Source organism: Protopterus annectens, chromosome 1.part0 (genome assembly GCF_019279795.1).
Source record: "Protopterus annectens isolate FY-2018-M chromosome 1.part0, PAN1.0, whole genome shotgun sequence".
Classification (NCBI taxonomy): domain Eukaryota; kingdom Metazoa; phylum Chordata; order Ceratodontiformes; family Protopteridae; genus Protopterus; species Protopterus annectens.
The window spans coordinates 269,765,079-269,792,176 of NC_056725.1; positions in this window are offsets into that span (position 1 = coordinate 269,765,079).

Consider the following 27,098-nt stretch of genomic DNA (forward strand, 5'->3'; position numbering starts at 1 on the left):
ACACACATCAGCCAAGTGGCACATGTGCGGACAATACATTTTTGGAATTAACACTGTTGTAAACAATACTACATTGATAATCATAGCTTTAATGCATCATGCCTGCTCAGATACACCTAAAGGGATATCATTACACTGTACTGTTGACAACATTCTAACATTGCTACACTGCTATAGGGTCACCCTGTGCATCAGCACCATGTTAGCCTGTTCCTGCATCAATGTTACAGATGACAGGAAGTGGCACAGTTTCATCATATGCACAGGGTGTGTTGTTGGTTTGCCAGAGCCCGACATTGACCCATCCAAAAGAAATGTATGTGTGTGTGTGTGTGTGTGTGTGTGTGTGTGTGTGTGTGTGTGTGTGTGTGTGTAATGGACAGCAGTACAGCATGGGTCAATGTTGATGTAATGTGTGTGTGTATGTGTTAGCCCTAGGTGTTTGGATTATGTGTGTGTGTCTGCATGCACACAGCTCCACCATGTGGCTGCTATATATGAGAGGTTGTGGGACAGCCACAGACTGTACCTGCCAGGCTGTACAGATCACCATCTATGGCCATGGACAGAGTACCTGTGCCTGGCAGAGGTGCAAAGGACAGTATCGGGTACTAAGCCAGACTGGGTACTATCATCAGAGGCAGAGTGATGTCGACTGGACCCATGTCCCTGCTGGGACTGGCCAGAGCCACGTGCATGTGGACTTCCATGATGGTCTATTGACAGCCCTGCTCCAACATTGCTGGGGCTGGTACTGCCACTACGGGTGTGGCCTGTGCCTGCATTACAGCCTGGAACATACCTGAGCTTGTAAGACCTGTGGGGGCACATCTGCCAGGGGCGTTACCAGCAGCAGTGCTACCACGAGAACCCCTGGACATTTGCCTATGTGGTATAATTCCAGAAATCTGGGTATGGCTGCTGTGAGGGGTTGCTTGTGCCATAGATATCACACTATCCTGGTCAATGCCTACTGTATGCTGTCCCTCAGCTAAGGCCATTGGTGATGAGGGATGTATTGGCAGTATGAATGTGCACATAGATGGTGTGGAAAGCTGTGTACTGTCGATTGGCGGAACAATGACATACCCTGTCAAACCTGCCTGTGCCACAACACATGTTTCATCATCTCCACTATTTGTGGCAGTGTCTTCAGGTTCCCTGCTGCACTCAACCAACACAACCTCATCACCTGTGAGAGGGAGACAGGAAACACACTTTACAATCTGTACATGATGTTAGCACACATGCACACATGCACATATGAACACAAATACACTACTCACTAAAGTAGGCACACACACACACACACACACACACACACACACACACACACACACACACACACACACACACACACACACCAACATCAATCCAGAACATACCCATTAGTGATTGATGGTGGAGTACAGTATCACAAGCCAAAGAGTCCTATCACACGTGTCAGCATGCAAGATGTGTGTTGCTCAACAGCATGCAGTGCGAGTGTAGAGAGTCCTTGTTAATAACAGTTTACATGTGTTTGATGCATGTGTGTTGTTCAATGATTGGCCTCACCCTGGAACACAATGTATACATGGACACAACATTGCTGTGCAAGTATTAAATGCTTTTCAATGTCCTGTGCACCATCACTCACAGGTATACATACCACGGCTGGATGCACACAACTGTCAGGTGTAGAGCAATGAATGCTATGTGTTGTACTGTAGTTACTGTAACTGGATGTAATGTAGTACGATGAGCCATCATCAGGCAGTATCATGTGGTCACTCAAGGCCACTAATGTGTGCCACACTGGCAACTATCTTGCTGTACCTGAACTGCAGCACTGTGGCTACATTAACCATTTCACAGGCAGTTGTTACATGGGTATGTAAGGTGTTCAATAGGGAGCATTGCCTAACATGAATGTCTTGTTTGTTGAAGGGTTTTGCACTGCCCCATGATAGGCCTCTACCCCTCAAGTATAGTATGTGTGCTGTGTGGATGACATTTGGGATACTGGAGTCTGACCTTACAGCAGGTGTCTACATATGCCATGTGTATCATATTAGCACGTACTGCATATGACAAGGTGGTGTATGTTGTGTGCATTTGTAATGACTCTGCCTATACAATGTCCACTACAGTGTACCACAATTGTTTGGGATGCTCTGTGTATAGCATGTGTTTGAGGCAGCCACTCATGCTACTGGGATGTGCATAGTCCCACAGAAAACTTGCAGAGCATGCATTATGTGTAGGTGTTGTACATGTGTATATGGCCTAAAACTCACCTATGACATGCACATGTTATTTGCCATATTAAATGTAAAACACTCACCAGCATGGGTCTGCTGTCTGTCGCACCAGAGGGACCTACAAGGATATGCAACAGTTTGTCGGTGTCAACAACTGTGGCATTGCTGCTGTGACTTTGCAATTTTACAGTAGTACAATGGTTGACAGTCACAGGCATACAGATTATGTTCCAAATTATCAGCATTGCACAACACCAAGCTCCACATCTTCCAAATACGCAGTACACATCTGACATATGCATGTTCTAACAATTGAGCTAACAGTAGTCTACAGATATGGCATGTTACCTGCACGCTCCGAGTCAACTTGCTGGGTGATTCTGGCCTCCATGATGACACGTTTGCTGTAGTGGTTGGCCAGGAGCCACCATGCTGCGGAGCAGCTCTTCCACTCTAGTGAGGGATGGATGTGATGCTGCACCACCACCTGTGGCAAGCTGTTGTCTGTGGACATCTGAGGCATGCTGCTGGACATGTCTGATTAAATCACTGCAGTGATGGCGTACCTGCTCATACGTCCGGTTATGCATGCCTACGTCATTAACCCAACAGACAACATCCTGCCACAGTGCAGTGCGCTCATGCTGGTCCTGGCTGGTTCTGGAGAACAGGAGGGTGTGATGTTGTAATAGTGTGGATATAATTATTTCCTCCTCTTCAGGGGAATACGCAGGGTTGTGATGATGAGACATGTCCTTGGAAGAAAATAAAACAATTATTGTGAGCAAGTCTTGTGGCATACTTAACATTCTAAAGTACAGATATCAATGAAATGCCATATATAGCAACCTATTGGCTGTCAGTAGATACACACTTTTATTATCACACATCAGTGCTCAGCCCACAACTGCCTGACAGTGCCTGGCATGTTTTATATATTAAACCATGTTCTGCAGAGCAACAAAGTGAAACCAGTATGTAAGACTATACAACAGCACATGGCACACTGTATGTGACACAATGCACCACCTAGCCACAGGAGGTATATATGAAGCTAATGCATACAGAAATTTGTCATCCATTGAAATGATTGTAAAGTACAGTTACAATACTACCAGTACACCACGCTACTTGTTGATAGCAACCCCCTAAGTAGCATATGTGCACATTCATCAATATAGGTGGCATACTGCTGTACTACACTATACATGTTGCTAGATATGCACTTATATCCTGTAACACACATATGACCGAGGCCATGTTACAGGCATACCCACACACACATCAGACATACCTACAAGACACAAAGGTATGGCAACCCAGATGAGCTTTACCTGTGTACCTTAGAGTACTGTGTGTCAGCACTTACAAAACCTTATGCCTGAGGTATGTAATGTGTGAGGACTACAGGTAACAAACAAAACAGTGTTTCCAAGCAATGTGGATATACACCATACTGTGCTGTTTAGGCCTACAGCTTCAGGTAGTACTACAGTTCATACAGGATTTGTATTAACTAGTGTTAACAATCAATGTGCATACATGTACTGCTTTAGCCGACAATGGCACACTCCAGTCAACACCATGGGACTATGTCACACCGTATACCATACTGCTTTTGCTGCCTAGCAATAGCATACATATGTTTTGCGGGGATCAGAGCTAGAACACTACATACCATGATATAAACATTTTCCCACTAAGCTATCACACATATATACAACATTGACACATTCACCTACACATTCACCATCACACTCAGTCAACCTCACATAGCAATTTATGCAACATGTACATGCATGTGTGTATCAGGTCACAGGTAACTCATAGGCTATTAGGTGTAGGGCCTATAGAAGCCTAGCCATACGGTACCCTGCCCTTCAACACCCATATAATTTAAGTTCATGTGCCCCTGTCATGCAGAGCCACAGAGGTGATTCCCGGGTTGTATTTCCTGTCTCACATCCATTCATCATGATTATTCATGATGACTGCTAATGAGGACATTTCTTTGCTATTGATAGGTATTTAGTTCCAGGGTATGGTATGTGTCTGCGATGAGAATGTACCACTCCAGCATGTTCTGCTTTTTGACGTTACAAGGTTTAGATCAGTGCAGTGTGTAGCTTGTAGGGATTTTGATCTGTTGACATGGAGCATATCCAACACTTGTGGGTTTGGCATAGCTTTGTATGTTAGGCAGAGGTTGGCTCTGGGTGGGCGGTATGTGACACAGTGTAGCTGTGGTTTTGGAAGACAGTCTGCATAGAGCATCTGTTTGAGTCTGGTAATACTCTTTGTGGTGTTTGTGCCTGGCTTCTACAGTTGCTGTAGATGTCTTCTGAGGTACATACCAAAAGGACCATTGTACTCTATGATGGGTTTTATGACTGATGAGTAGAGTGGAACACTGACCTCTCATTCCATGGATGACACACCTTTTGTGATGACGTGGACCCTACACAGTTTACATGACTAGTGTGGCACTGTGATTATCAAAAGAGACACTACTGTCCACCTGTGTCCCATGGTCTCTTATCACACTTTTGGTGTTAGTAGACTACCACCTATGTGGTTGTTCATGGGTACAGGGTTTTTAACAAAAGGGATGGCAATACACTTACAATATTGAGCTTGAGCGTACATATAAACATCCATTGGTGTACATATAGATTTACATGTAGGCACATATACAGTCCACCTTTCATGGTGGGAATATCAATTATGCAAGGGTTGAGAGAGATACAGTTATGTAATAATTTTGCACAGTCTTGCACAGAATGCATTGAGGGTATTCTCAGGCCATGTATCTTTAGCAGGACTCCCTGTCTGGAAGACTATAAACTTAGCAAATCATACCCACAGTGTTTAAACACCACATGTCATATACCAGCATTGTATGCTGCCTTGTTTGCCACACACTACAACCTACAAGAAAATATGCACATAACAACCTTCACCAACATATATATGTCCACCCTTCACAAACAGTTGCAGTATGTACCTTGCTCTATGCACATGTTAAGATGCTAATATATCTAACACATAAAGATCTCTACATATGTGTGTGCCATAAACACACAAGGTACACACTGTCGTACGTCTGTAGACCTCAAGGATGACCTGTTGGGCCTTGCTACAACATGAACAGTTGTCACATGTGAGCATAACAGTAATATTACAGGGAGTATTTATAGCTGCTAATGCTACATTACTATACTAGCCTGGTACAGCAGTTGCCAATGCTAAGATACACATTATATGACTATCATGCATGTGTTACTCTGTCACATCCAGGTTTATATAGCTGTTTGCACTACTCCCCCAGACAACTATTATACACAGTACTGTACAGGACATAGATGACATGATCGGATGTTTGACATTAAATGCTGAGCTACATATGTCACAGTTATGTCCCACTGCACACAGCTACACACTAATTTGTCCATGGCAGTAGTCATGCATGGCATCAGTGCATACATACCTACTGCTGCCACATATGCAAGCTTCAAAGTATTTACAGTACTCTTCATAAACATCTACTACTTGCCGGTAATCACATACCTGTCACATACCTGTTTGTCACTTTCAGGTCCGTCTGTGTATGTTTTGACAATTTTTTTTTGTGTTACTTAAGTAAAGATTGCTTCTACTTAATTCCTTTTGCTTATTAATTATTTTTTTTTACTTAATTAATATATTTGTTTGCTGATTCACTCAAGTATTTTTACTTAATTACACTAGTTTTTACTCATCCACAAGTTCAGAGATGCTTTATCACGTGCAATGTAATGATTGCATGTGGAGATAGCAAGTACAGTCTGCTTTTATAGGTATCTGCACATGTGCATGTGATGACCTCTGCACCAATTGGTGCCCAGCATTTGGTAAATGCATACAGCCTGCTGTGTGGTAATTGCAGTACTCATTGTCATTGCAACCCAATGCTATAAATTGCTAGGTTTTGTAGGCATAGCCCTTTCAGATTTCCAGAGTGGGGCCCATGCTTGTTTGCTGTGGACACTGTTGTTTATGTCAGAAGGTTGGTATTCTTCTTATATCTGAAGCTAGAGGTGTAGACAGTGATGTACATGTTGTACTCAGACCTGACTGTTGCCACTTCCAGTACAGAACTATCAGTGTAAAGTTTAACTCACCCCTGCAAATGCTTACACAAGATATATGTGAGTATGTAGTTTATTTTCTACTTATGTAATTGACTGCCATACAAAAGTAGTTATTGAGAAGTATTCTTTTGACACATGAACTGTTTGTGGACTGTTATACTGTGCATATTGATTTACTCACTTCTGCAGTGTTTGTGTATTTTTATTGTTGACATTAGCATAGGAGTCTCAGGTAAACTGGACAATTCCACTACTGAGTATGCTTACCTACATCCTTGGTTGACCCTAAACACATGTATATTTAAAATATGGGGGGGATGCAGACATACAGAGAGCATTACGTCTTATTGTGTGAGTGTTATTTTACTGGACTTAATGGATTGGTGTATACCTGTTGGTTTATCAAGGCAGGTGGTCTGTCTGCATAGTTCCCAACTGTGAACCTATCCAAATGGTAGCCAGATGTTAGCCTGTTATTCTTTGTCTGTGCAACCCACAGGTGTTTTCAGCACTGCTGCAATGGCATTGTTACAGTCCGTTGCTACCAGTACATGGCTAGATCCTTTGTTATTTCTGTGTTGTACTCCTACATAAGGGTATGCTTGTGGAAGTCCTCACAAAGCTATTTGCAGAGTGTGTAACAGCAGATGAGCTGATATGCCTGTGTGTTTGTGCCTCTGCCAGGCCTATGAAACACTCAGATACATATTTGCTTGGAGTCAGGGAGAGGTAGTTAAAAGTAAGGTACACCTTCCAACTAATAGTGACAGTAAGTGTAGACTTGAGTGAAGCAGTGCATATGGATTAGTACTCTTTTTATGAAGTACAAGCAGTGTCTACTGTTATTATTGTGATTATTCATTGTGTAATACACCACCTCTCTGACTAACGTCAGTACTTTTCAGAGGGATTCAGAGGGACACAGCTAAAATATGTTTCACAATCAAGAAGTATGGCCTCTGCCCTAATCAGATATGCCAGTGTTTGTCCTGCTATGATACTGTGTGGGGGTTGTAGAGTGCCTCAATAACATTATTTGCTGCTAGAATGGATGCTTCTCTTATCACAGTCATGTAATGCAATTCCACAACAATTGCTCGTATAGATCCACAGAACAAGCTTTGTGTTATGGCCTTCCTATTTTTCATTTACATTCACTCATTGTTTTGCATGATATATTTATTTCAGCAGCAAGTTATTGTATATCTGCTGTGACTTAGTGGTAGTTCATGCAGTCAAGTGTGTCTAAGGTCTGGGGTTTGAGACTGACAGATGTATTGTATTTTGCTGCTGAACAGAACAAGGCCCCTGACATACAGAGTGATTAAGGCACTTTTAAGCAGTTGTAAGCAGGTTTGTGCGAGTTTGCGCGATACTTAGCAATGCTAAGCTTAGCGCACACATGCGCACAGTCGCTCAAACCCACTAACTACTGCTTAAATGTGCTTACTCCTGCTAACCCCCGCTCTAATTTATTTGAAAGAAAAGAAAATGGGGAGATAGGAAAGTGGCGAGAAAGGGGGCACAAAGAAGGAAAGACAGTGGGAAAACCAGCTTGGGATGTGCAGGACAGGTGTAGGGAAGGTCCATAGTTGCCCATTTCTTTACCAGCAACAGCTGTGAATATGTTACAAATTTGGAGTGAAATTTGAAACCTTCCACCCCTGAGAGAGGGGTGAGGACAACAAAGTATGTTGTACTGCCAATTCTAATTATCAGTTTACATGTCCAGCAGACATGTGTGTGAAATAGGCTGCTATGTATGGGGCGTAATTTTTTTGTTTGTACAGATTGCCCTTTTTTTTTTTAAGGTGAGATTGGAATGTGAGGTAGAGGAAGTAGGTATATTTGGGAGAGGTAGGTTGGGGAGGTAAACAGACAAGACAAACAAGATGCATAAAGGGGCGGAGTATGACACATGGGGTGGGTGAACACAATTGACGGGGACGGATGTTTGGAAATCGCAAGCCCATGAGCCCACAGATGGTAACAGTGGGACTGAGATCCCCACCCATGTGAAGTCACCACTGCACCTTCACAGCCCCGAGGGTAGGAGGGGCAGGCTCACCCGTGAGTCGCGCCACTCTTGCCTCGAGCTGGCGTAGTGGATCAGCGACTAAACGCTGGATCTCCCTACGCACCACAACCCGGACCCTTCAGAGGGTGACAGGTGGCCCTTCTCCACCCACACTTGCAGGGGGGTTGAGCCCTATCCCCTGCAGCACTTCCACCTGAAGGTGGCACAGGACCAATGAAGGAGGGTAGCTCGGGCTGGACACCGGACCTGCTGGTGCCAGGAGCAATCGCCAGCTGAGGAGGGACAGTTGGGTCTGCTGGGACCGGCCTTCCCATACGTTCTGTGATTAGGTGTGTTTAATTACAACATAGACAACAGCATTCCAAATTAGTTGTAACAGCATGCAGTAATATTCCCATTAACCCAACACACCAGGGTTCCAACAGTTAAACAGCAAGCATAACACATGCATATATTGAACGACAGTGGACATTGCAACAGCATGCAGGGATCATTGGTGGCAACAGGCCACCAATATTGTGATGTTTGAACAGGGCACATGCATCAAAGAAAATGCAGATTTTTATAGAACAATAGGACATATGTCCCAACAAATGTTTTGAGATTAGACATACCCATTGAGGTGTGGAATTGCATTGTTTATGCACATAGAGTAGGGTGTAAAAAGAAACCTCCATTAACATTTTATAAGTACTTTTACTCTACACTACATTCCTATTGACTGCAGGTGTATATCCCCTACATGTATTATTACACTAGGCAACATGCATTAGATTGTGTAATGGGTTTGGCTAGTTCATTATATACCTGACCTATATCTGACATACTAACTGTCCAAGATGCAGATGTTACTGCTACATAGTTATATTTTATTTTTATATTTATGTATCTACATATCTGTATGTGTTCACGTGACATTTTCAGTTAAATTCTACAGAACCCTACATTTCATGTAGCACACTCACATTTCTGGGGGACACCTTGACAAGTTACTCGTGTGCCAGATTTACCTATGCATGCCAGCAATTTACCGACTGTTGAGGACTGTATATATGCTTCACAGCTACTGGCACTTCCTTCATCCACTTTATATGGGACTGCACAACTGTGGATTGACAGCACTTAATACAACAGTACTATTTATTTAATGCAAGGGTAGAACAACATTTCAAAGTAAGTGACACAGACACACTCCAAGTATTATACCTTTATTAATTACATTAAACACTCTTTTCTACAGGTTCTCTCCTTTATTTGATATTACAGTGCATATGGAAGACCTATTCAAGACATATTATACCTTTATTGGTGGGTTACAACACTCTTTTTCAGGCTCGCTCACTTATTTTATATGACAGTACATGCAGAGATAGTATTCCAGACTTATTTTACCTTTATTAATGGGTTACTACACTCTATTTCTGGCTCTCTGACTTATGTTATATAACAGTACATGCAGAGAAATTATTCAGGGCATTTTATAGCTGTATTATTGGGCTACAGCACTTTTTTCATGCTCTCTCACATATATTATATAACAATACATGCAGAATAATTACTAACCTGCCTGGTGGCGCAGCCATAGCAGCCTATCTGCATAGGCTTGCTGATTCGCAGCACAGACACCTGCAGCTGTGAATAAATGAAGGGATATTGAGACATACCTATCCATTATTTAGACTATATTAGCATGTCTTACATACTGCATTCCATGGCTACCTACTCAGTAGTGGGGCATCTTGCATATGACAGGCCTCCTGGATCCATTGGTTCAGTAGGTCCTGCTTCTGCCTCTTCAGGTCTGCATGGTGGTGATGGACCTGCTCACCAGTCTGAGGGACACCTGTGGCACTGGTGAGATCATGAGCCAACCGGTTCCAAGCCTCTGCCTTATACTCCGTCCCTTGGAACTGGCCCTGCAGGAGTCGAGACTCATGCCGATGGACAAGGAGCCAAACCATGTATTTTGACTCCTCTTTGCCCCAGCGTTGCGCTCGAAAGCGAGTACTCTCTCCAGATGTTCTAACTGCAGATGGGAGCTACAATCAGTTATGGCGAGTATTCCCGCATATGGAGCTTAAATATGCCATATTTCCCGCACTTTTTGTGATTGGCCATTTTTGAAAATTCTCGGCTGACTGTAGACCTGCTTAGCAATGGTTAATCTACCATTTATAAGTATATGTATGTTAAGAGTCGACATTTATCCTAAGCTGTCATGGCTTAGTGGTTCAGTACTTTAATTATGATGCACAGTGTCCCGGGTTCGAAACTTGTCATTGCATTTTATTTTTCTACTGTCCAGACAGGCTAGGGGGTGTGGCTGTGTTTAGGCAACTTTGCTCAACATTGCTCCACGTTGCTCCACGTTGCCCAACGTTGCTCCACGTTGCCCTAAGGTGCGCTGGTTAGTGCGGTGCACAGCTCCACGCAAACTTATTGCACTGGGTAAAGTGCTGCTTATCTGTGTGCAACTAGATTGCACTGGGTAAAGAGCTGCTTAGCTGTGGGCAACTAAATTGCGCTGAGTAAAGCCCTGCTTAGCTACAGGCATTTATATGTCAAAATCCTTCTTACATTTCCATATATACATTTTGTTCACTGATACATAGGCCATTTCAATGCTTTTTAGTAATATTTTAGTCATATATATGTCAGGGATTATTTCATATGCTAATTTAAAACATAAAATAGAGAGAGGAGTGGTGGGACTCAAACCGTGAATGCCTTCTTTTTGTGCGAAGGCTCTACCACTACGCTATTGCTATTTGGATTGATTTGCATAAACATTTGTTATTATGCTCTTCAATGTCGACATTGCTAACTCTAGCAAAGCTATGGGCACACCCACACAAACACGCGCAAATATGGGCAGCTATATCGGGAATTAGAAAAAAAATAAATTTTACATTTTATTACTCTACTGGGGGTTTACAGTGTGAGGGAGTGTAGTGTTGGGTATGTTGACATTTGAGTGGACTCGCTCATGTGTGTCGACATTTCACAATTCAGACACTTGCAGGGGCATAGACCTTAGGACTGCTCGGCAGTCAGACACGCCCCCTGCCTTCCTGCACGGTCCGTGTTAGACTTGATGTGGAGTCAGCGTGCCCTCATGAATATGCATGGCATGCTGACGTCATACCGTTCAACTGCAGTTTCTGAGTAAGACTTATTTAGTTTTACACGGAGGTTTTGTGAATCCGGGGGTATGTTTATAGGGTTTTACTCATAGTCATTAGTATAAATGCATTAGGGAATTCGTGGGCAAGCACAGCTAAGCTACAATTCATACAGACCAGTTACACCAGTTTGTATTGTCCCCAAATATTGGTATGCAAATGAGCAGATAATGATATGGAAATGGAGGTTATGTGTTTTTATGTTTATTAAGGGTACTTTATGCCAGTTGCAATTCATAGTAAGCTCTTCCTGCTTTCCTGCACTTTTTGCAGATGCAGTATAAAAGGGAAGACTCACAAAAAATATCATTTGCAACTGGTGAAAATGCTATCCCTTGCAGTTAGATTTGCTATTTCTAGGTCAGAGTTGCTTGTCTTAGGCTCATAGGTTCATAGGTAAGTACTAGGGTATCTGCCCGAGGGCATCTATAAGCCTAGCCAGAATGTGTTGGCTTTCACTGCCCCCTTAGATTAGTTCCCTGTGCCTCTGTCCAGCAGAACCACTGCAGTGATCCCCAGGGTAAATTTTCTGTTTCCCATCCACTCGTCAAGGTTTCTCTTGAAGAGTGTTAGTGAGGATCTCTGCCTAATGTAGATTGGAATCCTGTTCCAAAGCATGGGGAGTCTCTGGGACAGGAATCTATCCCTCCAGCATGTCCTACTTATCGTTGTAATGAGATTTAGATCCCTAGAGAGTGTGGCTCTTGGGGATTTGTTTTTTTTAGTTGGAGCATGTCCATCAATTCTGGGTTGGACATGGCCTTGTATGTCAGGCGAGATCACCTCTGAGTAAGCAGTATGCAACCGAGCACAGCATCTGTTTGAGGCCAGTAATCCTCTTGGTGAGGTACGTCTGTGGTCTTTCCAGCTGTTGCAGGTGTCTTGTAAGGTACATCCCAAATGGGGCATTGTACTCTATGATGGGTTTGATAAATGATGAGTAGAGTGGCACAATAACCTCTTTTATTCTAGATGCAAACCCTTTTATGATTTGATGGGCCACATAGAAGGATTTTCTAACCACCTTGGCAATATGATTATCAAAGGAGAAATTACTATCTACTTGGGTCCCCAGATCCCTTATTACATTTTATGTATTTAGGGGACTACCCCGTATGTGGTAGTTCATGGGTACTTTGTTTTTTTCTAAAGGGGATGACTATGCACTTTTTGGCATTTAGCTTGAGGCCATGATTTTGGCACCAGGTATCTGTCTCAGTGAGACTCTTCTGGAGGATGTCTGTATCAGCCGGAGAGTCAATTATGGCCCCCAGTTTGCAGTCGTCTGTGAACTTGGTCAGCCATAGTCCTCCTGTGCTTGCCTGTACCTCTGAGAAGTATATACCAAACAGGAGAGGTCCCAGGACTGAGCCCTGGGGGATGCCACTTGTAACCGGTTTAGAGTCGGACCTAGAGCCTGCAACTCTCACCGTGTGGGTTCTATCTGTGAGCCAATTGGCAACCCATCTTGTGACATAGGGGGTTTATGTTCCAGCTGGTGAGCTTGTCTATAATACCAGAATGGAGAATGGTGTTGAAAGCCTTTGAGAGGTCTAGGTAGGCTGTGTGGATCTCCTTTCCCTCATCTAAAGCCTTGGTAACTGTCTCAAAGAAGTCCATCAGGTTTAGGAGGCATGATATGCCCTTAACAAAGCCAAACTGGGTAGGGTCAAATGTTTGGAGGTTCCCATTGTCTCTGTTAAAGAGTTCCATGATGATGCACTCCATAGCCTTGCAGACTAGGCTAGTCAGGCTTATAGGGTGATAGTTGCTGGGGTACGTTGTGGCTACACCCTTGTGGAGCAGGCTAACTGTTGCTGTGCGCCACTCTATGGGTATGTAGCCTGTAGAGAGATTGAGTTTGAACAGTCTGTTTAGGTGAGGGGTTAGTTCATTTTGGAGCTCGTCTAAGACACAGCCTGGGCCAGTGTCCAGCCCATTCAAGCTGTGTTTTTGGTTTTGGATAGGGCTGTTTTAACCTGTGTGTCAGTGATTGTTGGGGCTCTACATTCTTCTGGTATGGTTATCGGCCCTTTAGGGGATGAGAGGGGGGGTTGATGTTTGCACTAAACCTGTCTACCAAAATGTTGGCAATATCTGTCAGTTCAGTGTATTTTGTGCCATTCTGCACTAACTCAGAGCAATTCTGAGAGTTTCCTCTTAGGTTATTGATGTAGCTGAAGAATGCTTTGTGGTTATCTTTGGAGTCCTTCACAATTTTTCTTTCAAAGCTAGCCTTGGAATTTTATGAGCGATCATTGTTTCTTGCTGATACTGATCAGGGATGTTTTTCCTTCTTGGGATTTTACTCTTTTCTGTACTGGTTTCCTCCTTCTATTGTATAGCTTGTTTATGACAGGGGTCCACCAGACTGGTTTCCTTTTCTTGGAGGAGTGAGTCTTGGTTTTGCTTGGGATAGCTCAATCCATGCATTCTTGCAGGTGCTCATAGAGTGCCTTAGTAAGGGATTCAGCAGCTTGGACAGCATTGTCCTTTAGCATGGGGGCTGTGAACCTTTACACCTTGGTCTTGAGTAACGTGAAGTTTGCCTTTGAAAAGGTTTTCATGGTGGTTTCCTTGATTGGGAGTGGGGGCGGAATGTGGATATCCAGAGTGAATAGTCTATGGTCTGATCTAACCAGCGAGGGGTTGACCTCTGGTGTGGAACACTGGTCGCCCATGTTGGTAATGGCCAGGTCAAATATGTTGTCACCTCTGGTGGGGGTGTTGACCAGTTGATCCAGGGTGTTCGAGTTTATAAATTCTAGGAAGCATTGGGCAAGGGAGTTAGTACTTGAGTAGTTCTCCCAGTTAATGTTTGGGTAATTGAAATCAACCAATATTAGGGTGTTTGGTAGGACCTTCATATTTTCCAGTGTCTCCAGAAATGAAGAATGAGGGTCCTGGGTCATGGTGGGTGATCTGTAGCAAGCTACAATTTAAATTGCTGTTTTGCCCATTGTTAGTGGCACATGGATGATCTCTGAGGCATTGTGCTGCACCACTAACCTGGAGGTGTGGGTATCCTTGATGAATATGGATACACCCCCGCCTTTTGTGTTTCGGTCCGGGTTCTGTGGCTGAAAAGTATGGTGTGAGTTACAGCGTGGTAGTGCTGGGGTGGTCTCTGAAGCCTTAAACCAGGTTTCTGTTACTGCACAGATATTGATGTTCTCCATACTGAGGAGTGCCTCGAGTACATGCATTTTGAGGTTTAGACTTCTGGCATTGACTAGCATTACCCTCAGTTTTTGGTTACTTGTGCTATTTACGGTGGTGAGTTTGTCTTTTGAGCCTTGCCTAAAAAAGGCACTATGGGGGTGGCAAAAGCCTTGGCCAGTATTCGAAAGACTAAGGGTGACAGGTGCAAGTGGTCTCTTGTGAAGCAACGTGGCTTGTCGAGCATGTCATCTCAGGCGGACAGATACTGGATCCCCTTTGAATGACACTAGAAACTTAGCCAATTGCTGAAACTGATCATTTTTTTCTTTATACTGTGGCATCATTCTTGGTGAGGGCAGAATGCTACTCAGGGTCAGGGTCATACTGGCCTGGACTATGTGATCCGAGAGCTCTTCCATATCTCTTTTCATGTAGTCCAGGGAGGTACGTCTCAGGTCATTCAAACCAACATGGACAATGACAGAGTCATATATGTACTTGTTCTGGAGTGACATGAGTGCTTATGTTATGTGGTGGATCCTGGCACCCAACAGGCAGCTAACTGTAACCTTCTCCTTTTCCCACCTAGTTAGTGGAACATCAGTGTGCCTGACTATAGAGTAGCCTATTACTAGTGTGTTGGGTATGTTATTTTGCCTTTAGGGATGTGATTGCATGGCACACTGATTATGTGAAGTATGTGTTTCTTGGTTTGTGATGGGGTGTGGAGGTTGCTTGGATGTCTGCTTCGGAGGTCTCTGTTGCTTTTGCAGATTTTTATTTAGATCCTCTGAGTATGTTTTAGTGTATTTATGTGTGTTATTTGCTGGTGTTGGTTTAATAGGTGTATGTGAGACTGGTGGTGTGTTGCAAGTATTTCCCTTCTCCTCTTGACTGTCATTTTCATTCTTGGGTTGAGAGAGCTTTGTCTCCAGTTTGGCTGTATAATTGCATCTTTCACACATATATTAGTGTTTGGTGGTAGGAGGAGAGGGTTGTCTGTGTACATGAGGCAGTTGTAACATTGCCTCAAAATGCCCAGATTCACCAGTTGGACTGGAGAGTACACCTGAAACTGCCCTTTGGACATGCCTGAATAGGTAAAGTGAGCTGTTTTACTAATTGCCTGGTAGGGACGAATAGAGAGCATTGTCCTTCTGGACAGCATAGGTGGGTCTAGTGCTAGGGTTAATTAGTGCTTGCTATGAGTTTTGAGCAAGTGATGGGCTGTAAAATGAATGGTTTGAGTGCTTAAGTTGAAAGTTTGTCTAGTTACAAGGGAAAATTTGAAGAGTAGACTTTGTGGAGCCAGGAATTGTTTAACCCTAGCTAACTGGCGCTGCCTGGCACAGAAAACCGGGCAAATGCAGTTTTTATAGCAGGGAAATGAAAGAGATCGAAATTAGCCCAAAATGGCCACTAAACTACTAACTTCTGGGCTGAAACCACTCCTCTAGGGACAGATAGGCTGCTCAAAGCTTCCCTCTCTCACAGGTGAACAAAGAAACTTCCTTCTATCCAAGTAAGTATGGGCAACACAGAAACTTGTAACACAGCCTTGAATTCAGGAATAACCTAAAAACTGGACTATACTAGTTCAGAATGGCGGGAAACAAGTATATTTTTTGTGTGTTGTTTTTTCAGAAAATAAAGCAGATACAATCAAAAAAATACTTTAAATGCGCAGAAATGGCTATTGCACTTTAATGTGTAGCCTGCAATAGTTAAACAGATTATTTAAACACAAAAATTACTTTGTTCAAGTGCAGGCAGCAAATAAGTACAATATGCAGCAGAAACAAGCTTTTTAAATCACACAAGTGCTAAAAAATTGGCGTTTTAGGTGGAATTAGTTAAAGACAGCAAGAAAATGCAGAAAAATGATACTTAATCACTCCAAAGTCTCTTTTTTGTCTCTCTGCAGCTGTAGAAGTCTGCAGGACACCTGACAGGCACTTGCTGAGCTGAATACAAGCACAAGAAACTGTGCAATGAGGTTTTTGTAGCAGGGAGATGAAAGAGAAAGAAATCAGCCCAAAATGGCCAATAAACTACTAACTTCTGGGCTACAGCCATCAAGGCGCACAAATTTCAGAAACAAACAGTTCAAATAAGCAGGCACAATAAGCCTTTAACCAGAAATTCCCAGCTCAGAAGGGCAGAATCTAGCCTCTCCTCCCACAAGAGTACAGACCACAAACCTTCTTAATGTAAAATAACTGGCCTGAAGCCCAAATGCAATAACCAAAAGGCTTAGAATAACAGCTACAATTTAATCAGGCTACTACCAGGCTGTAATAACCGCAGCAGAATAATGCAATTGAGAACTTTTAAGAAGAAGCACAAGCAAAATAAGGTAATAAAGTAGGAAGAAACACAATTATAGTAAAAGCAGATGAATAAAGTGCAATTTTTTATAACAATAGAAAGCGAGCAAACTGATTTAAACAAATTATCCAATTAACCAGTAAAAAAGCTAAAAACTGAGCCCTGTTCCAGCAGTCTTCAGTCAGACAAGTTCTAATCACATACTCTTGCCAATAGGGTGCAGGGGAACCTTCTCCAAAAATGACGGCATGGATTAGTGCTCAAGTTATACAAACAAAGCTAGATTCAGCAGGCCTGAATCTAGTCTATGCTACAGCAGACAAGGCACAGAACTGCCAAAAACTGCTTGCATCCAGCAACACTCACTCACCAAGAAGGCAGAAATGTAGACAAAGGATTAGGAAATCCTTGGTAGGGTTAGAGTGGATAGGGGCATTATAAGGGTCTTAGGTGGCATGTTTGACCCCCATAGGGGGATTTGCAGGAATGCATGGATTCTATTTTCTGTGGACACCAAAGTGTATACAGCTCTCACTATATTTGCAGCGGGGACCTTCCAGAGTCAGTCTTTGGATACCTTAGAGATCCCATAGGCTTCTGCTTTGAAGATACTGAAAGACTTCTTGGATGTAGTCTTGCCACTTGTTGATCAGTACAATACCTCAGGACCAAGCTTGGACATTGTGTGCCTTTTATGGGATGACACATTTCCCAGGGTTACTTGGTGCAATGGATTGCACTCATGTCACAACCAGGGTCCCTCCTGGTCAACATGCTGAGTGATACTACAATAGAAAGGGCTTCCATTCCATCCATTGCCAGGTAGTGTGTGATGCATGAGGTCCATTACCAATGTCTCTACCCAGTATCCTGGCAGTGCACATGATTCCCACATCTGGCACACTAACTCACTTAGCCACCTCTTGCAGCATGGTAGGATGCCCAGTGGTCAATTTGCTGGTAATTGGAAACTTTTATTTTAAATATGAAGTTATTAATGTTAAAAGTAATTGCTGCATATTAATCTGTATTTTTTTATTTCATATTCCCTCCCCTTTCTATCTCTTTTTTTACATAAAAGGATGCCATATATCCATAGCAACCATGGCTCATGACTCTGGTAAGAAATCCATCTGGAGCTGTGGAAGAGAAATATAACACATCCCTGTCCTAAACCCATATTGTGATTGAGAGGGTATTTGGCCTCCTGAAGAGCTGTTTCCGGTACCTGTATCAATCTGGGGGTGCCCTTCAGTATGACACAGCTATGATTTGTAGTATGTTCACTGCCTATTGCATTCTGCATAAGACGATTATGCACCAGTCTGCTCATGAAGTGACCCATGCTGTCACTGCAGCTCTCAGTTGTAGCCCCATTATGACTAATGATGACCAGCCAACAGCAGTAGTAAGGGAGCCCATGTAGCAGGCTCATGCACAGCATGCAACTGCACAGGTTAGGAGACAGCGTCTAGTCCAGAGATCTGGACCAGGACATTCAGGTTAGTGTTTCCTTTTTTTTTTCCTTAAAAAACAAATAGAGCATGACGGATGCATACAGTCACACCTGTTGGTATGATGTGTAATGAATGGTCTACTGTCACTGTTTATCTGACTTTCTCTCTCTCTCATCTTAAAATATTTTTTTTATTACTAGCTGTTTGCTTGAGTGCTAACTGATTCCTGTGCAGTGATGCTGAAAGGCAGCAAATCAATAAATAAGTTAGCAGTTGCACACGCTGTATTTAATAACTTTTTTTTAATTGTTTATTTAGTATCCAACATAAACTGGTATTGTCAACAGTGAAAAATATAGCTTTCATTTTCAATTTATCCGTAAAGAATTATGTTGCACCGCACATCAGATTTCTTAATTACTGTCATGCAAAAAATGTTAATGAAGCCAGAATCTGTCTTTATTTGTACAGTGATAATGTATGTATGTACTTAACATATACACATAGACTTCCTTCCTCCCCACAACACAATTAAATTTAAACACAAATGTGCAGGAATGCAATTTCAGAATATGGTAAAAGTAATAGTTAGAAAGGGATTATTTTGCATATATGTCCATCCCAACAGCCCCCCCCCCCCCACACCACCAAGAACAACAACTAATCCTTAGTTTTTTTTTAAGCAAGCATACTTATAAAGAAATGTTAAGTCACATAGCTTAAGATCAAAGGAGTCACAAACATCTCCTATCAGTAGACATGGTGATGGTGCAGCAGATCTGGAGGATGGGCTACCATGAGAACTGTAAGGTGAGTTAGTGCAATGGTGTGATCTAGAGGAGGAAGGTGATCCTCCTGTCACTGACCTGACAGAGCTTCATGACTATGACCTTAACCTGAAACATGAGGGTCTCCTAGGTGTAGATAACCATTGACATGGCCTGTGAGAAATGTGTTGTGATTGCTCACTGTGAGTGCTGACATTACCATCTTGAGAGCCAGCATTAATATTGTGTCATCTTCCTCTGTGTCTGGACAGACACCTGTCCCCTTCCCCTGGTTAAACTGAGTCAAGGTTGACTGTAATATGTCTGAACCAACATATGAAAGGAGGCTGCAACTGATGCCTGGTGTTCCACCATGCTATGCATTAGTAAAACCACAACATTATTCTTCTCTCTGCCAGTTCAAACTACTGTTTGAAATCTTCACACGTACCCTGTAGGAATCTAATCATTTCTAGTTGACACTCTCTTGCACTAGTTTGAGCCCTAAGTATGTCATGCCACATTTCCTGGTGTGCTGTTAACACTTGCACATTTCCCGAGGCAGTTCAAACTAATTTCTGTACCTAGTACCTCTTTGTAATGCTGTCAATGTGGGCAATGTGGCCTCAGATTGCCTGACTTCATCCTCAAACTGTTCTTCTGCATATGGAAAAACTGGTATAGAAGTGCATGTTTGCTCCTGGTGTACAAGCGTGAGTGTAATGTCAGCCTGTGTTTGACTTTGTGTCACTTTCTTAAGAGTTACTAACATGTTGTGAGGTGAGAGAGCCTGCCACTGCACTGGGAGACTGTCTGCCACTACCCTCAGATAAAACAATAATACAGCAAATGCATATTGTATAGCATACTTACTTGGCGATGGGGGGTACTTACCATGAACTCTATCTTAGTTTTCTTTAACTGCTGATGTACAAGGCTGACTTAATAATAATGAATTATGGTGTGTTTAATTACAGCACTGTTTGTCAGCATTCAGTGTTAGACCTTTAAAAGATGTATTTTTAAACCATCCTTCAGGAGCAGATGAATGCAAATGCTGGTGCAACCTCTATTTATTCCAGCTGCACCATCTTCTGTATCATAGTCATTCCCCACAGATGGAGAAAAATAATTCATCATCTGGTGTTAATTTAATAAGATCCAAAGCTCCCCCCCCATAGTGTTCCTGGAAACTGGATTCTGCCCAGCCTTGCTTCTAGTATGTCCTATCAAATCATTTGCCCTTTTCTTGCACTGTGTAAGAGATCTGTTTCTACGTCTAACTGCATAGCTAAAGTTATCATGCCTATACCCAGATTCCTTATTCTTCATCTGTACTGTACAGGAAAAAAAGTTTACTGTCATACACTTGCCATAGTACTGTCTGCATGACATCAGTAGTTAAAGTCTAAACCATTGGCCTGCTATTCTTGCCACCAACACTGCTCCAAAAATAATTTAACACAAATGTGGTTTCAAAGACCACAAGGTCTGATTTTTCAGTACAAAAATACAGCACTGTCTCCCATTCCCTTTCTGACATTAGTAAAACAACATGTTCACTACACATCTGTATTTCTGGCAAGTTCAGTAACAAGGTCAAGCAGTTTCCCATAATTCAACACACATTCAATGTAAAAGCACAATACAGCTCAAAATATATTGCACTTGGCCTTTGAAACATTATGGCAGAAGCTGTTAATTGCCATGTTAAGGACTGTTTACTTATTTTATAAACTTTTTTCTTTCTTCTTGAGGTCTGAGGTATCCTAAGCAATTTGCTGCCTATTTTGTCTGCTTAAGAATCAATATGTTGCAGCTCAACCTTGCAGCATAAATTCAGGCTGATTTACACATTTAGTATGCAAATTAGGCTAATTTATATTCATGCCTATGAATAGTAGTATAACACATATTCTTTATTTTCATCGATTGTGAATGCACGTGACATGCTATATGAATGAGTCTGACAAGGTGTGGATGCACTGCAGATGCTTACAAACTCCACAACACTCTGCAGCAATGCCAAGATGTTTGTGGACACATGCTGCTAGGCCAAACTAGCTAATATAGAAATATACTGGTAAAATTCAAAATGTTGTCATCTGAATATCAGCTTGTAATGAATGTGAAGGTTAATCCCTGACCATTCCGGTCTGTATGTCACAACCTAACAAGTAATATATATACAAAAGTCCTAGAAATACTTCCTCACATTAGTATTAACATTTCTTCTCCACTACGTATTAATACGAAAAAATAAATAAAATAAAAAAATTTAAAAAGTGATAAGTCCCACCTTAATGCATGAAACCAAATACTGCTAAAGTCAAACATGAGAGAATATGCAAATGTTATGAAAAAATATTACTGGCAACTCTTAATTGATTTAGATAAAGTTAAAAATAATCCATTAGTAATTGTATGATCTGGTGTTTCCCTTTAAGAAAAATCAGGGTGTGACAAAGCATTGTTTGTTACACCAAGCCTATAAATGTTATAAATGCCTGGTGTAATGATCATGCTAGTAAAAAGGGTTTGGTCAAGGTGATGTCACACCCAACAGGGAGTGGTTCTAACCCTGGTTAATATAACCTTCACCGTCCCTTATTCTTGTTCTGGCTCATTGAGTGATGGCAACACCTGTAAAGGTCTGAGAAAGAGACCTCAATCATGCTGTACTTTCTGCATGACTCATATCTGGTGAAGATCCAGGCATACATGTATACCAGTGCTTGGAAAAATTCAGTATCTGGCAGGAGTTAGGTGACCACCTGACAACTCTGACAGGTCTAACCCACTCAGATCAACAGTACTGTCACAGGTATGATGACTTGCAAAAGTGTAGTGTTGACCATTGGCCGACTGGTTGATCAGGTTCAGTTGAGAAGGCCGAGTTCAAAGTAAGTACAATTTTTTTAATCCAATATGTAGCTGCATATACACACACACTAACACGCACACACACACACACACACACACACACACACACACACACACGCACGCACGCACGCACGCACACACACACACACACACACACACACACACACACATATAATGCATATATATTATACAATGAGGGGTAGAAGAAATTGTAGACGTACATGTACATCAACAGTCAAATATCTAAACCTGCAAATATGTACTTGAGTTGCCATTCTGAAATGCATTATAAAATAAATAATACCATTTTGTGTAATCAGACATCCATCTGTTCATGACAGAGAGAAAATACTGCTATTACCTGTTAAGAGGTTACAGTAATACATAAAAATGTGGGTAGAGAATATAAAAATAGTAACTTGCAGAGGTAACTGAACAAATGTATGATGATGATGACTTTTCAGATATCAGTAATGCTGACTGCATTTAATACAATTATAAAATAAAACTTGCAGTTACAGATGTAACCATTTAGTATTGCATTAAAAAGTTGTAAGACCTTTTCTAATTATTACAAAAATATAGGTTCTGTAAGAGGTAACTAAGCATAAGTTAAAATAATTCCTGAACTTAATTTTTTGCTGCACTTACAACATTGCTGAAATGATGTTTATCACACCCTAGTCAGACTGGCTGTTAGGGGAATGGAGTGGGGGTTACTTTGTTTTAATAATGAGCAACACATACCCTTTCAGATAACAAGCTCTGTTGCTTTTTTATTGTACGTTAGGGGAAGTTCTGCAGAAAAAGGAAATCCCACACTTCCTTGAATTGTTAAATGTCAGCATTCGCAGTTCAGGTTTTCACAGAGTGTTACATGCATTTTTTTAAAACAAAAGGCAGTCCTGCATCCATACTTCTTCAGTACCCTACACAATGCAGTACAATATATCACTACTGAATTTTAATAATATACATGTGTATACAGTTACAATCTGACAGGATAAGACAAAAGGATAATCCCCCAGATATAATTAAATCTGTGTAGGCATAGTGTAGAGCCTACATGGAAGGTACTGTGCCCGTGGATGCAGTTCCCTCTTGGTAGCGCTCTATGCATATTAATGATGGCATGTTCCTGTGGAAGAGCCATGTACCATGGTTACTGAATCAGTGTAGGGAGTGTGTTACTATCTGTGTCAGCAGATAAGTAACACAGCCTCTGCACTGTCAAAGTGCATTATATCAATGTAGTGAAACTTATTATTTTTTGCTTTGTTTTTGTGACGTTTGCATGGTGTGTTGCAGTGTGCAGCAAGTGACACTTGTCAGACATCTAAAAATAGAAACCAGATATATTTACTTATTAATGCAAAGGTCAAGTTTAAGCTTAGCTGAGTGGGTTTGCATGGCATGGAGAGGTGCTCAACAGTGCTTACATGAGGCAGAGAGGTATATCAAAAAGTATAGCAGCAATCTGCACACCCATGTAGCCAAATTGTTAGAGTGACAGCCTTTTGTGCAGTAGCTGCAAAGTTTGAATGATGGCTTTATTAAGCATTTATTTTCCAAATACAAATCATGACACTTATTTTTAAATATTGATATGCTACGCTTAGCTAAGCTCTGCTAAGGCCTGCTAAGCCATGCCAAGCACTGCTTAAACAAGATCTGTTTTAGCACTGCTGGGTATTGTTGGGCATTGCTTGGCACTGCACACCTCTACTTAGCTGGTTTACACACTGCTAACAGTGCCAAGCACTGCTAAATATTGCCAGTTTAAGCATTTCTGAGTTGAGCTCAGCTGGTTTGCATGGTGCTAAGTGGTGAGCTTATGTGCCCAATGGCATTAAAGGGTAGGAAAACAGGCTATATTAAGCTCAACAAGCATGAAAACAGCATAAACAGTTGGAGTTTGAACTGTGCAGGAAATATAGTAGGCATTGGAGAGGGTGCACTCTTCTGGGCATAGCGGTGGGGCATTCTGGAGTCCAGGGTCATGGTTGGACTCCTACTGAAAGACCATGATGACTGTTTGCTGCAGGGGCAGTTCCAGGGCTCACAGTGCAAGGTGGAGGCTTGGGACTGGCTGACACATAATCTCACCAGTGCTACAGGTATTCCCCCCCCCGCACAGGTGACCAGGTATGTCACCACTCTGATGACTTGAAGTGTCAGAAGGGGGATCTTCTTGACACCTGTGTCTGGGAATCTTGGGCTGGGATTGCCCCACAACTTTGTAAATACTGTTAGCATTGTTTTGCAAATACCTAATCCAAATGTTGGATAGCCAGGTATGCATAATGGTGTGCTACTCTCCCTACAACTGTAGAGGAGAGAGCTCACAACATGGAGGCATATGGGGGTTTCCTGGCCAAGCTGCACTGTGAGTGTGGTGAGTAGGGATGCAACTTGTAATCTAGAGTGATAAAAGCAGTAAAGAATAAAGCAGTAACTGCCAGTAGGTATATTTTTATTTCATTTGTTTCTAGGTGGGAGGGCTGCAGTCCTGCAGTCTGATAGCACAAGCTGCCCCTGCATACATGTCTCTCCAAGTGTCACGCCATCACAGAATGTAATTATTGTTGTGTAATCCCACTGTCAGTGATGTATCACCAACATGATAGATGTCAAAAGGAAAGTAACAGAACATCCTTGGTAGTTATATAGGTCTGCCTGATGTACAAGTGTTATTTGTAGTTGAATACCTGCAGGTGTTACTGCTTTGCCCATATTATCCCATGTGGATCGCTTGAGAGGCATGTACATGCTACAGCAGCCACAGGGCACCTATACACAAAAAGAAATGACAGACCTATAGAGTAGATATTACTACTGTTGTCAACTATTTAGCTCACAATGGTATTAATGGACTGCATTTCTATATGTATATCTATTATTGTTATTAATTGGTTATGGTTTACTATTAACGTATGTTATGCAATAGACATTTTGGGCATGTATTTTATTATTGTTATGTATTACAATGGTTGCATATTAACATATCTTGTTGAATTACCTATGTTGTTGGCCTTATGCCATAATGGTTACTGGTATGCTGTTCATATACTGCCTGTTATGTTAAGTATTATTGTGTTCCCTATAATATACATTGAAAATTGATTGGTTTATTGCCAATGTTCTGGTATGCTGTTATTACTAACCAAATAACCTATACACATTGCCATACTACTCTCACCACAGCACAACAGGGTAAGCCAGTTCCTGGTGATCCATCTACCCCACCTCAGCTGACCATGGTACTGGGTACCAGCACATCTGGGATCCAGGCTGGTGGTTCCCCTTGCCACTTTCCCTACACCACCCTCAGGTGGAACCGCCTCAGGGAACAGAACCCCCCTGAGAGTGGTGGAAAAGGCCCGGTAAGTCACCCAGGATCAACTACCAGCCATGGTGCACAGGATTGTGCATAGGAGTTATGACCTATGCTTGTTCTGGATTGAGGGCAAGCTGGACAGCCTGGTCAGGCCTGAGGCCCTGGCACCCAGCCTCCAGCACAACCATCTTTGGGGCAGTGAAGGAGCAGTGTTGACTGCCCATTTGTGGGGATCTCACTCATGCTGCTTCCATCTGGAGGCACATGCACCTCGATTCCACAACTCCCTACCTATCCAAGGTGTTTACCCCCCTCATGTGTCACACACCACCCCTGTATGCTGTACTGTCTATCTGCAAATGCAACCTCTCCTACCCAACTTACCTCCCCATACGTACCTACATCCCTTTCCCAACATTCCACTCTCTCCTTAAAAAAAAAAAAAGTGGGCACCTGTCCCACAAAAAAAAATATTTAGCCCCATACATAGTACTCCATTTCACACATGTGTCCACTGGACACAACTAAATAGGTCCAATTGACTTGCCAACACATTTCTGTTGTCCTCACCCCTCTCTCTGGGGTTTGAGGGTCCAAATTCATGTACAAAAATCTCTAAACATACAAAGCTATTGCTGTACAAGAAATGGAGAGTTATGCTCCTTTCCTGCACCCTGCCTGCACATCCCTACCTGCCTTTCATTATGTTCTTATCACTGCTTGCCCCATTTCACCACTTTCCTATCACCCCCTTTTTCTTTTCTTTTTTTCTTTTTGCATGGGTTTGAGCAGGGCTAAGCAGATTACCACGCAAACCCATGCAAATCCACTTAAAACGGCTTAAAGGAGCCTTAATCATCGTATGTGTTTCTCACAGTGTTAGGAACATCTGCAAAATAATCACTCCTGCCATGTGTCGAACCTGGGCCCCTGTTGATTATAGTGCAGTGTATTAGAACACTGAGCCACTCAACTCAAAATTCAAGCATGTGTTTCCAGCAATATATGATTGCCACTGACACACTGCAAGCACATATAATGGGAAAATGGCAGTGTACTTGGGGCTGTCATGCAGACACTACACCAGTGCACAGTCAAATAAATAATAATGGATGTACATGAGGCCTGGGATAGTAGGCATAGCTGTCAGCTGTACAGACTTTTGCAGAATGTCCACAGTTTGGCTGCCTAGTTTTGGCCCTATTTTCACAAAAACATGTGTCTGGTAAAATAGTTCATAGATTCATAGGTGTTTATTAGGCTAACAACCACAAGGGCCTTTTTAAGTCTAGGCATGCGTCCCAAATCTCTGACAAGTTCTGATACCCTTGATAAGTGTAAGCATGGGCCTGGAAGATGAACCATTTACAGGTTACCAGTTTGCATTAGAGACACAGGAGCCAAACCAGGGATGAATTTCCAGTTTCCCATCCAATTATCCAAGCTGCACTTGAATTGGGCTAGGGAGGAACTCTGCTTCACATGAATGGGGAGCTTGTTCCATAGATGGGATAGTCTCTGGGATACATACCTTTCTGTCTAGCAGGTCCTATTTATATCACAGGCAAGGT